This window comes from Tamandua tetradactyla, chromosome 7 (genome assembly GCF_023851605.1).
Source record: "Tamandua tetradactyla isolate mTamTet1 chromosome 7, mTamTet1.pri, whole genome shotgun sequence".
In the NCBI taxonomy this organism is placed as follows: Eukaryota; Metazoa; Chordata; class Mammalia; order Pilosa; family Myrmecophagidae; genus Tamandua; species Tamandua tetradactyla.
The window spans coordinates 153,475,983-153,490,549 of NC_135333.1; the positions used below are offsets into that span (position 1 = coordinate 153,475,983).

Consider the following 14,567-nt stretch of genomic DNA (forward strand, 5'->3'; position numbering starts at 1 on the left):
ATTTTCCTTTCATAGCAGAGTTTTCAAATGGACTTAAAAAAAAAATAGTACCAGGCGGGCAATGGTGGCTTAGTGGCAGAATTATCGCCTGTCATGCCTGAGACCCAGGTTCAATTCCCAGAGCCTGCCCATGCCCCTCCTCCGCCAAAAAAAAGTGCTTAACTATAGGCTGTCTACAAAAGATACTTGGTAAATAAAAAGAAAAATATAGGTTGCAAATATAGGGTGGAAAGATACTATGAAATAATAGGAATAATTAAAAAGAGGGTGTATATGCGATTGTGAAATCCACATCAAAATAAGGAATTTTAACAAAGTTGAGAGATACTTCATAATGATAAAACAGCCAATTTATCAAGCATACATAACAATCTTAAATGCACGTGTTCCAAATAAAGACCACCAAATAAATCATGCAAATAATTTATATTACTAAATTGAGAAAAAGGAAATCTACAATCAAAATGGAAGAATTTAGCACTCTATTTTAATATTTGCAAGTTAAATAAAGAAGAAATAATATGGATATGGAAGATCTGGTTGATATTATCTACAGAATTGACCTAATGGACATTATGGAACACCTCATGTAATGACAGCATCATAAAAATGATTTCAATTGCAAATGAAGGAACATCACACTGTAGACCATTTGCTGAGTTGAAAAATAAGACACAAATTTTAAAGCACTATAAATATATAGGAGGTGTTTTCTGACCACACTGGAATTAATTAAAAATGAACATATCAAAGATTTTAGGAAAGTCTACAAAATCGAAATTTTAATAAGACATTTCTAAATGGTGACTGAGTTAAGTGGAAAGCAAAAAGAAGTTAGAAAGTATTTCAAATTGAGTGATAATCAATATATAGCCTATCAAAAATTATGTAATGTAGCTGAAGAAATGGAAATGGAGAAATTATCATTTTAAAAGTTTCTGTTGAAATCACTAAAATTTACCTAAGCTTCAACTTCTAGCAGCTAGAAAAAGAAAATCAAAATGAACACAGCATCAATAGAAAGTAGAAAATAATAAACATAACAAACATAAGAGCTAAATTTTTTAAAAAATAAAAATAGATGATTAAAAGGGAAAAGTCAACAGAGCCAAATTTTGGCCCATTAAACATTTAATAAAATCAATATCCAACAAGCACTCCTCACCGAGAAAAAAAATCAATGATTAAAATTAGATAACATCATAGTTTTATCAGATATTTAATATAGTAAGGATATATTAAAGAACAATATTATGTCAATAAATGCATACCAACAGTGTATATATACACATACACCATGCTGGAAACTACAAAATATTGCAAGAGCTACCCAAATAAATAAGGGATAAATGGGTTGGAAGTGTCAATAACATTAAAAGGATATTTTCTCTTCTCCACAAATTAATTTGTAAGTTTAATGTAATCTCAATTAAAATCCAAATAAATATGGCAGTGTAAATTAACAAACTGATTCTGGGATTTAAATGAGAATGAAAATGAACTAAAAATAACCAAAAAATAACAAAATTGGAGGACTTTCCCTGTTTTCAAGACTCAATAAACACTACAATAATCAAGGCAGTGTGTTATTTGCATAAGGAGAGAAAAATGGATCATTGGAAAGAAAAGGTAATGCATAAATTTTCAAATATGTAGTATAAATGTAAAGTATATTGATATTTGACAAAGTGCTAACTCAGTTAACAGGGAAAGGAAAGTCCATTGGATATAACATGCTAGAACATCTGGATACCTCTGGGGAAAAATGAACTTTGATTCATAGCCTCTTATACATCGCTTTCCACAAAATCAAATTAAGTTTACCATGAAATATTATGCAATCCTCTTCCTCTCTTGCTTATTTGCATGCAGATGTTTGGTATGTTTCTACTTTATAAATTAATACTTTGTACTTTTCAGGTCAAGCAGCTGGGGCTGGTTAAGATTCACATCGCCCCCAGCTGACTTCAGTCTTTTATAAAGTAGAAACATACCATGCACCTGCATGCAAATAAGCAAGAGGGGAAGAGGAGCATGTAGGCAAGGGCTGGGAGATGGTTTCTGGGTATGTCTATGACATGTCTATATTTATATACTCTTGATAAAGGCCCTTTTTTCAGAAATTACTATTTGAAATATTTTATTCTAGTCTGTAGTTCACTCTTGCCTTAACCATGTCTTTCAATGATCAGAAATTTTTAATAGTGATAAAGTCCAACACCGTGATTTTCTTGATTGCTCTTTTCACGACATCAGAAGTACTTGCCTACCCAAGTTTGCCAAGGTATTCATCTATTTTTCTTCAAGGAGCTTTATAACTTTCACATTTACATTTAGTTCTCTGATGAAACTTAATTTGACTTTGTGGAAAAATTAAAATTTCATGATAAGGTTAATTTGGAATTGTCCTTGCAACATCTACTCCAGAATAACATTTTAGTTGATGGTACCTAAATTGCATGGTCTCAAGTCAACAGCCTAAGTTCTCAACCCCAAAAGGAGAACAAAATAAAGCTACAGCAAGAAGAATGAAGGAAATAATAAAAATAAAAATTAGATTCTGGTGGCTAATTTTGTTGTTCACATATTCTCTATCCCTACTTTTATTGAAGTGCCAAATATATTTGTGGTTTTGTCTATTTCTCTTTTTCTGCTCTATTTTGCTTCATGTATTTTGAGGCTCTGTTGTTTCATACATATACATTTAGGTAGTTATGTATTGCTTTGATCGTTATGTTGCGTTCACCTTTGTCTCTTGGATTTTTCTTTGCTTTAAATTATGTTCTTTAAGTTTAAATTAAAATCAGATGATAATATGGCCACTTTAGCTTTTCTTTAAATTGCTGTTTGCATTCTTTTGTTTTCAACATACTCATGTCTTTGAATATAAGAGTGTCTCATATCCATTTAGGTGGTTCATATTTTTTATTGAAAATTCCAATAACTCTTTTTAAATTGAATTTGACCATAGGTGAGTTTAATGTTAAAATAGATTTGTAATAGTTGTTTCTCTGTTTTGCCAGCTAAAATATATTCAGCAAAATTCAGTTATTTACCCAAAAGCATACAGATAGTATATTTTAAACTCTTAGACAATGACCCATAGCATGACTCCAATTAAGATAATTTATAATTTCCTCTTCAGAACTTCAATATTATATTTTAAAATTAATATGAATAGACATTAATATAAATTTAATCAATTCTAAGGATTCTACCAAAATATAGTGTCACTGTACAACTGTTACTGCACCAGCATGCTGGTTAATTGTATGCGTCACCTTAGCCAGGTTATGGGGTTCAGTTGTTTGGTGAAGCAAACACTGCCCTAATTGTTACTCTGAGGGTATTTAGTAAGTGGATTTAAACCATTATTCAGTTCATTACATCTACAGCTGAATATATCTATAATTAACAAAAGAGATTGCCTTAGCAACGAGAGGAGTCTCCTCATCCAATTAGTTGCAGGACTTACAGCAGGAACTGAGGATTTCAGCAGCCAGACAAAGAAATTTCTATATCCACTTCAGATTACCAGCTTCTGGAGAATTTAACATCACCTGTCAACTTCATTGAGTTTCTAACTTGCATCTTTCCCTATGGAATTCAGACTTGCCAACCCCAGAGTTGTGTGAACCAAATTTTAAGCTATAATATATATATATATATACTAAATTAAAATCATTATGTGTGTTTGTGTGTGTGTGTGTGTGTGTGTGTGCCTTCTCTACCTATCTACTGCTATCTATCTATCCATCTATCTGCCTTCAAAGGTATATATGGCCCCTATTTGTAAAAAATCTTCCATTTACCTAGCAGAGCAGCATAATTTGGGAATTAGATAACCTCTAGAAATTTTATTTTCCTCTTTAAACCCACTTCATACAGACATTTTAACTGAATTGTCTAAAAAAAATTAAATACTTGTTTCCATCAAAAATTAAAACAATAATTTGCTTGGCAACATTAGCTAGTTGACTCGATTTTGAAATCGTGGTACTTGTAAGCCTAGATTTTAGAATGATTTCATCAATCTAATGGATGAAAAACGTTGGCAAGAATGCATAGAGATAATACCTATACTCTGTATCTTGCCCAAATAACAATAAAGCATATGTATTAGATTTATAAATACAGAGGATAAATATTTATAGGTTATTTTAACCAGAAATTAGAATACTGATTTTGTGGAATTCCCTTAACAAAAGAAATATACATTTTTTTAACAAATGACTTAATGAATTAGGAAGAGTAGGCTGTAGATTATAGTGGGTAAAAGTTCAGCCTCTGGAATCAGACTGCCTGGGTTCAAATAATTGCTCCCATACTCACTATGTCTATGATACTTACTTAACTTTTCTTTTACTGTTTCTTCATCTACCATAGGAAGATATAAGCATATTACTAATACATATCTTATAGAGTTTCTGTGAGCATTTCAAAAGACAACACACACACACTTAACATGTACCTGGGATATTATATGACCTCTCTGTAGTGAGCTGCTATGGCCATATTTAAAGCAATCTCAAATTTCTTTCCCTGCACTTCATCAAATACAGTATAATTTTAGTTTACACTTTCCATGTTGATTCAAAAATTGACATTATTTTACTTCGTGTGTGTTTGTGTGTGCATGCACCCAAGTTTTTAAAATAACACTTCAAGAGTTTGGGAAATATTTGAGATTTTATTGAAACCAGAACCTATAAAATGTTGAACGGCTTGATGACCCAAAACACCATTGTTTTTGCCATATGCTTGACATACCCTTTTGGTGAGTTTTAAGGGTTTGAAGCAGTCAGGCAGTTCTTAAGTGCAGTATCCCTATTGTTGTGTTTTCAGTATTCCTGCCGTTATGTTTCTGGACTATGGCCAAGCTATAAAAATAATGTAGACATGAGTAAAGTAATGAAATCACTCATGGGGAATAGCTGTATTCCTTTTTCCTTGAACTAGGAGGTTGCAAAACCAGTCAAATAATTCAGATGTGGAAGGGAAGTATGGCCCCCTTTTCATTATAAGAAAAAGAAAAATTAAAGAAGCAAAACAGTGGTATTATCCATTTGTATTTGCAATTAGACTACCTTTAGTTTCCTAATACCTGGAGTTTTTAATTAAAAAGCCAAAGGTCATAAAAAAGTCAGAGCATACAATGTTTATTTTTAAAACTTAGCTAAGACAAGTCTTTGATAAATGTTGCTTTCGGATCTTTGCATTAGGAATACTTCATTTTAAATTCACTTCATTTCTCTCTAGATTTGATTCATTCATTAACCAAATTCATATATCTTTTGTTGTACGTCCTTGCTATGCTATTTTTTGCAACAGATGCTGAGTGCTTTTTAAATGGGTCATTTTTTTTTTGAATTAAAATACCCATCAGTACAGCTGCTATTGCAACTACTTCAAGACCATTGAGTGTATTTAATACAGGATTTAAAAAATAAATATTTGACTTCATTGTCCTTCTATCCTATAAGCAGTGAAATCTGAAACTATTTCCTAAATTCATGGTCTAAATGCATCATTTACAAAAATCCACAATTCTCATGTGAAAGATCACCGTGGAAAGAATTCAGTTATGTACAGTGAGAGTCAATGTCACTTAAACTTGAATGGGGATATTGCAGCCTTTAATTAAGTTGACTCTTATACTTCTGTGCCAAAATGTCTTTCAATTCGCCATGCTGCTAAGTGTGCTATGCTTATCCATGCCAACTGATAAGATAATACAATTATTGTTCTAGCAATTAGGCTTATATATATATTTTTTATTAATTAATGGAAAAAAAAAAGAAATTAACCCAACATTTAGAAATCATACCATTCTACATATGCAATCAGTAATTCTTAACATCATCACATAGATGCATGATCATCGTTTCTTAGTATATTTGCATCGGTTTAGAAGAACTAGCGACACACCAGACAAAGATATAGAATGTTAATATAGAGAAAAGAAATAAAAGTAATAATAATAGTAAAAAAAACAAAAAAAACAAAACAAACAAACAAACAAACAAAACCTATAGCTCAGATGCAGCTTCATTCAGTGTTTTAACATGATTACTTTACAATTAGGTATTATTGTGCTATCCACTTTTGAGTTTTTGTATCTAGTCCTGTTGCACAGTCTGTATCTCTTCAGCTCCAATTACCCATTATCTTACCCTGTTTCTACCTCCTGCTGGACTCTATTACCAATGACATATTCCAAGTTTATTCTCGAATGTCCGTTCACATCAGTGGGACCATACAATATTTGTCCTTTAGTTTTTGGCTAGACTCACTCAGCATAATGTTCTCTAGGTCCATCCATGTTATTACATGCTTCATAAGTTTATTCTGTCTTAAAGTTGCATAATATTCCATCGTATGTATATACCACAGTTTGTTTAGCCATTCTTCTGTTGATGGTTCCTCAAAAAGCTGAATATAGAATTGCCATACGACCCAGCAATACCATTGCTGGGTATCTACTCAAAGGACTTAAGGGCAAAGACACAAACGGACATTTGCACACCAATGTTTATAGCAGCGTTATTTACAATTGCAAAGAGATGGAAACAGGCTTATATTTAATATTAAATGACCTTATTCATCAAGATATAAAATTGCAAGGGCTGTAGCCACATACGGGAAAAAATATCCCTTAGTATCAGCTAACAATGACACTCACAGGTTAGACCTATTATGTGGCAAATTCCTCCACAGCACTTAACAATACATACCATAAACATTTCATTTTGATAAACTAAATTCAAATTTTTGTTTTCCGAATAAAAAGTACCATTGCCACTTCATTCAGTAATGAGTCATCAAATGCAATTGTGTACTGCACTTTAGATAACTAATTTCCACAAAATCACTGGGCAACTAACATTTGCCAGTTCTGATGTTCCTGATCTTTTTTTCTTCCCTCAGATTTCAAGAGGTTGTAATATACATTGGTTTGCACTGTCTGAGGGAGTTCACTCACATCTTTGATTGCCTGCCTTCTGCTCAAACTGTTTAGAGAATTTGGGGCTGGAAAACCGTTTTCTTCTATCAGGTCTCAAAATAACCTTTTTACACCAACTGTAGTTGCTGAGAAAAACTGGTTGAATTGAAGTGAAAAAAATATCATCAAAATGCATTTTGGGAGGCTGGAAAGCAATTAGTAAAACAAACTAATTGTAGAATTTAATTCCAGCCCTTTGTAAGAGGCACCTCATTAGAATGTTGGTGAATAATTCCCATAGAGTTTTGACAATAAACCATTTCTATTAATTGTATAGTGCTTATCATGAAAGACTGAAATCCAGTGAGTCCCCAAAGAATCACATGATTAAACTGACAACTGACATGCCTAATTACAATGATTACAATCACCATTTTGAACTAATTGATTTAAATATTCTTTCTCCCATTGAATTAAAAAGGTTTTTTGTTGTTGTTGTTGTTTGTTGTTAAGCTAAACTGAATAGAAGGCATTGTATAAAAATATAGTTAATGCATGTTTTGGAATGTTCTTTATATTACATTATTTCAGAGCTGAGGGGACTCTCCAGAATGTACTAGAAGGTATGTCAAGGAAGAGAAGGCAATTTTAGGAGAATAATGAGATTCCAGTAGTATAACAAATGACTATGTAAGTGTCAAAGACCCTGGCCTAGGTCTTAATGAACTCTTTTATGCAAAAGATGAGGACACACATAAAGATCTCTCTTCCCTCCTCTTCATAATCCTTCTCCTCTTACTCCTTCTCCTTCTCTGCCTCCTCTTCTTCTTCCTCCTTTCCATTCTTCTCTTCTTCCTCTTCCTTCGTCTTTATCCTCTGATTTAATCTATGAGTAAGTACACGTGTGTATAAAGTTTAATCCAAAATTGCAATATATTCTTTGTTAACACATCACTAAATTTCTAGTTTGTATAAACACAAACAGCTGGATGAACAATTATTTTTCAATTGCTTATGTTAAGATTTTATTTATGTGTCAAATATCTGATCCATCAATTTGGATGTAATGATACATATAAAACATACAAAATCACAGCAACATTTAAAATAATGGTGTTTCCATTCATTTCTCACTTATCTTGAAGATAAGCTGATCTAAATTTAGAATATTTCATATCAAAATATGCTTTATTTTCAACCAAGTAAATTTGTTCTCTCAATGGGATTTTTATTTTAAATAAAATGTCTATCTTATAGAATGTATTTCAAAATAAATTTCCAATTAGGTCGCTAAGCTTCTGTCTAGTGAAAACAATCACATTTGCATTGCCTATTCTCTAAGGGCTTATTTTCTTTCATTCCTTTCCTCATACTCTTGAAATAATGTACTTACCTTTGACTCTCTTATTTTCTGCATTCATTCCCACACCATAAAAGCAAAGTGAAAACAAGAAATAGAATATTTGATGCACTATTATAAAATGTCTTCATTCTCCATTTACAAATAAATGTTAATAAAACTTTTTATAGTCTGTCTTTTTTTAAAAAAATATACTGCATTAGTATTTTCTCTTTAAAAGTAGATGGGCCAGGACAGAAGAGAGAGGAAGGCAGGAGTGACATGTAGAAGTTGGGAATTACCTGATAACAAGATAATGCTAATTAATTGGAAAAAAGGATAAGTGATTAGTAGCAATATCATAATTTTCCGAATGCTATCAATTTCCTTAATATTATTAGTCATTAATAAAACCCTTACATTTTTTCTTTTGCACATTAATTTTCCAATACATACATGCTACATGATAGAGGTTATATTATCTCTCACACTTTATTGTGTGCTGACATGTACATATTTTGAAATGCTAAAGAACAAAATAAAACTTTTTTTAAGTCATGTGTGCCTCGAAACTGAATTTAGCAGACCTAGAACCTTTGAAAACTTTAAGTTGTTTCTGCTCAAACTTTTACCGTGGCTTACTACTTATTATAACTATCAGAAATAAAAGGATTTGGGTGGACCCTTCTATTACAGATCTCACCCAAATCATGAGAGGTGTATTAGCTGAAAGTGTACTCTTCTAAAGTCTATATGCTGACACCCCTTGTTTTCTGATAAAATATTTTGTACTCTTATTCTGAGATCACTGCACTGGAGAGCTGTAGGAAGAGTTGGAAAGCAAGAAGGTAAAACTTATTGAAAGATCTTTCTAGAAATATGTCTTGGTTTGCCAGGGCTGCTATTATAAATAGGACAAATCTCAAACTGTTTGGATAACAATAGGAATTTATTTTCTCCAAGTTCTGGAGGCTAGAAATCTCAGATCAAAATCTCAATATGCCATGTTTCCACCCAGAGTCTATAGCATCTGGGGCTGGTTTACTGTAGTCCTTGGATTTCCTTCATTTGCATCTCTGCCTCCTTCACAGTGACCATTCTTTTTGGTCCCCTCCTGTGGCTTTCTGTCTGCCTGCCTCCCATATAAGAACTTCCGTCAGATGGATTAATGCTCATCTTGACGCAATCCGGCCTCGTCTAAATAAGATATTCAAATAAATCCACATCTTAAATAATAATATTTCCAAAAGTCCTATTTACAAATAGGTCCACACCCACATGAACACAGACTGACATATACACGTCTTTGTGTGAAACGTGATTAAATTAACAACAAAGTAATTTGTTGACAGTTTGCAGAGAAAAATCACTGGGTAACTAGGATGACCCCACTGAGACTGCCTGATAGTGAGATTATGCCAGAACAATTGCTATAGTTACATCAGATATTTACTTTTTGCTAATCCAACTAAGCTTTTCAGTTAGTTCGGCAGTTAATTTTCATAGAAATATATCATAAGAGTTCCAAAACCATAACCTGAAAATCTTTGTAATCATCATGGAAATGCTCTAACAGAGAATGTTCCAAGGAGTTCTTTCTGTAGCTAAATAATTTCATTGTCCTCAAGTTCTAGAAGTTTTTTTTTTTTTTAATTCCAGCAAACTGATCAAGTCTAATGCAACATACCTAGCTTGTTAAAGCTGTCAGAATGCAATATACCAGAAACAGAATGGCTTTAAAAAGGGATTTTATTAAGTTGCAAGTTTAAAGTTCTAAGTATATTATCCCAAACCATCTCAAAAAAAAATTGAAGTGGGGTGCACGGGTGGTTCCATGGTAGAATGTTCGCCTTCCAAATGGGAGACCCAGCTTCAATTCCCAGACCATGCACCAAAAAAAAAAAAAAAATGGAGAGGACATATAATGCCATAACTCATTTTTGATGCCATCATTCTAATACTAAAGACCCATGAAATTACCACAAGAAAAGAAAACTAAAAACCACTGTCTCTTATGAATATTAGATGCAAAAATCCTAAGCAAAATATTAACCAACAAATTCCATTAGTTCATTAAAAGACTTATGAACCAAGATCAAGTGGGATTTATCCCAGGTGTTGAAGGGTGGTTTAACATAATAAATTAATCATCTAATATACTACATTAATAGAAAAAAGGACAAAAAAGCACAGGACCATCTCCATTGGTATAGAAAAGACATTTGACAATATCTAGAATCTCTTCTTAATAAAACACTCTGAAAACTAAGAGTAGAAAGAAACTTACTCAACGTGATAAAAGGATATATGAAAAACTGACAGTTAACATTGTAGTAAATGGTGGAGTACTGTAAGATGTCTCTCTACAAAAATGAAGACAAGTATGCCCAGTGTCACCAATGTCATTCAACATTGTTCTGAAAGTTCTAGCCAGAGCATTTAGGCAATAAAAGGAATTCAAACTGGAGAAGAAGAGATGAAACCTTCCCTATTTGCTGAGAACATAATCCTATGTATAGAAAACCCTGAAAAATACACAATAAAATTGTTAGTGCTAGTAAACAATTTCAGCAAAATGTGGGGCACAAGATCAACACACAAATATCAGTAGTGTTTCTATACATAAATAATGAACACTCTGAAGATGAAACAAGAGAAAAATCTATCCACAATAAATTAAAATGATAAAACGTCTAGGAGTAAATCTAATCAATAGTGTGAAAGGAAGAAGGAAAACTAAAAAATATTGATAAAGGTAATCAATGAAGACCTAAATAAATGGAAGGACTTTCCATGTTCATAGATTTGAAGACTAAATATTGTCAAGATGTCAATTTTACTCAAAGCAATAAGCAGATAAAATGCAATCCCAATCACAAATCCAACAGCCATCTTTGCAAGAAAGGAAAAGCCAGTGATCAAATTTATATGGAAGGCTGAAGGACCCTAATAGCCATACCATCTGGAAAAAGAAGAATGAAGTTGGAGGGCTCACACTTCCCGATTTTAAAATTTGTTACCAAGCTACAGTAATCCAAAAGGCATGGTACTGCACAAGGCCTGACACATAAACTAATGGAATTGTATTAAGTGTTGAGATTAAGCCCTCACATCTATGGCCAAATGATTTTGAACTGGGTGTCAAGTTCACTCAATGGGAGAAAGAATAGTCTGTTCAACAAATTGTGCTGGGAAAACATCAACTGCATATCCATATGTGATAGATTAAAGGCTAACCCCCACCTCATACTATATACAAAATTTAACTCAAAATGAATCATCATGAATGTAAAATGACAGCCTACAGAATGGGAAAAATATTTGGAAGCCACATTTCTGATAAAGGGTTAATATCCAGAATATATAAAGAATGTATAAAGAAATTTTACAACTCAACAATGTAAACACAATCAACAGAATTGGGAAATAAGGGGGCATAAGGCTGCATAGACATCTCTCCAAAGAAGATATACAAATGTCCAATAAACACATGAAAAAATACTCAGCACCACTGGTAATTATGAAAATACAAATCAAAACGATAATGAATTACCATTTCACACAGTAAAATGGCTCTTTCAAAAATTTTAAAGAAAAAAATAAGTATGGACAAGGATACTTGCAGGTGTGGATGTAAAGTGGTTTAGCCCTTGTAAAAAACAGTTTAGCAGTTCCTCAAAGAGTTGATTACAGAATTATATGATCTGGAAATCCCACATTTAGTTGTACACCCCAAATTGAAATTAGGTACTTGAACAGATATTCGCAAACAGATATTCTTAGCAGTTGTGGTGGTTTGAAGCTGTCTACACCTCAGAAAATACATGTTCTTGAATTTAATACATTTCTGTGATTGTGGACCTATTGTAAGTAGGATTTTTTGATGATGCTACTTCAGTTAAAGTATAATTCACCTCATTCAGGATGGGTCTTAAACCTATTAATGGAGTCCTTTATAAGAAATGAAATCTAGACAAAGAGAATGAAAGCCATAGAAGCAAGAAGCTGAAAGCAAACCTGGAGAGAAAGGAGAGACCAGCAGATGCTGCCATGAACCTTGCCAAGCAGCAGAGGAATAGATTTCTGGCATCTTGTCTTCCGGAAGAAAGTATCACCTTGATGTCTTGAGTTGGATATTTTCACAGACTCTGTGAGAAAAAGCAATCCCACTAGTTAAGCTGAACTATTACATAGTATTTACTTAAGCAATCTAGGAAACTAAACCAGATTTTGGTACTAAGAGAGTGGGGTGCTGCTATTGCAAATACCAAAAATGTGGAAACATCTTTGAATTGGGTAATGTGTGGAAGCTGGAAGGAATGTACACACTTGATAGGAAAGGCCTTGATTGCTTTGAAGAAATATGGATGTAGAAATATGGATGCTCAAGATACTTCTGATGAGGTCTTAGAAGAAAATGATGAGTGTGTTATTAGAAATAAGAGGAAGGGCTATCGTTATTTTAAAGTGGCAGAGTACTTGACAAAACTGAGTTCTGATGTCGGATGGAAGGCAGATTTTGAAAGTTATGAGCTTGGATATTTTGCTGAAGAGATTTCCAAGCTAAGTTTGGACATGAAACCTGGTTTACCCATGTAGCTTATGGTAAAATGAGAGAGGGAAGGGATAAGCTGAGAACAGAATTCTTGGGCAAAAAGAAATCAAAACTTGATGGTTTGGAAAAATTGTTTCTGGAAAACAGTTCTCCAGAGAGTAGTGCTCCACGTGAAAGTTTCATGGATCCAGTCACCCATTTCTGTGCAAGACAGGACCAGAGATGTAGCTATGTAGGAAAGATCTGTGGAGTATCCTGCTGTCTGATGGTTTGGACACTTACATACTACCTGCAAAACTGACACATTTTTTGTGAGATCTGTATGATCAGAACCACTGTCAGCCTAGACTAAAATGGATAGAAAAGAAACAGACCAAAATAAAAATCACCTCAAGGGGAGAATCAGTGATGCTGAGGTCTGGATTGAAGACATCTTCTCAGGTAAAGAGAGCAGGACCACTCATGTATGTGAAAAAGATGAGGTGCCCCAGAGCATGGAGATGGGCTTTCCACCTATTGCTCAAGAAGAGTGCTGATACTCCACTGTTCTCAGAGGTTGGACCCTGTCTCCAGTGATTGCAGGGAGTGTGGCCAACATCCGCTGCTTCATGAGGTTGTACCTGTGTCTCAGCATTCCAGGAAAATCTGATTACTATCCTGAGGCCGGAAGAGGTTGGAACCTTCACCACACACAGCCACTGCACAAGCACTAAGAGGGTTTGGAGCTGCTGCTCCATCAGGCCTGCGGGACGAAACACAATTGGAATTGTTTGGGCCCATGACCCCTGTTTTCCTCCCAATTAATCATTATGGGAATAGGAATATGTAGCCTATTCTTGTCCCTCCTTTGTATAGTAGAAGCAGATAACCTATTCTCTTGGTTTTATAGGTCCACAGATGGAAGGCAATTGGAAATTGTTTCCCAAGACAAAATGCACCCATGATTGATTTTGATAAGATTGTGTCCTAGCATTGTTTCTGAAGTGATTTAAATCTTTTGGGATGGTGCGATGGAATAAATGAAGTTTGTACGTGGAAAGAACATATCTTTTGAAGGTACAGAGGTTGTAGTGTGATGATTTAAAGTTATATGTACCCTAGAAAAAAAACATGTTCTTAACATATTCTTAAATTTAACCCATTTCTGTGGGTATAGACCAATTGTAACTAGGACCTTTTGATGAGGTTTTTTCAGTTAAGGAGAGAACCACCTCATTCAGGATGGGTCTTAATCCAATTATTGGAGTCCTTTATAAACAGAAGAGAGAGAGAGAGAGAGAGAGAGAGAGAGAGAGAGAGAGAGAGAGAGAGAGAGAGAGAGAGAGAGTGCCATGGCAGCAGGAAGCTGAAAGCAACTAAACCCAGAGGAGAAAGGAGAGACTATCAGATGTCCCACATAACTGACCATGTGGGAGAGGAATCAAGGATCAGCCAGTCTTCAGGAAGAAAGCATCACTTTGATATTGCCTGGATTTCAACATTTTCCCAGGCTTTAACAATTAAACATGCAATTTCAATTGTTTAAGCCAAACCATTTCATGTTATTTTCTTTAAGCAGCCTTGGGAACAAAAACAGTGACATTATCCATAATTGTCAAAGATGGATAAACAGAATGTGGTATATACATACAATGGAATATTATTCAGACAAAGAATAAAGTTCTTATGCATTCAATAATATGGAGGAATTTGGGATTTTATGTTGAGTATAATAAGCCAGATCCAAAAGG

General features: G+C 33.7%; 1 long non-coding RNA gene across 1 annotated transcript; it reads right to left on the reverse strand.

Moving 5' to 3' along the window:
• Positions 1-7,532: 7,532 nt before the first annotated feature.
• On the reverse strand, positions 7,533-13,514 carry LOC143690254 (uncharacterized). The gene is made up of 3 exons (XR_013179084.1): positions 13,227-13,514; positions 12,300-12,430; positions 7,533-7,829 (listed from the first exon to the last, which is right to left on the reverse strand). It is a non-coding gene; the product is annotated as an uncharacterized LOC143690254 (long non-coding RNA).
• Positions 13,515-14,567: the final 1,053 nt, after the last annotated feature.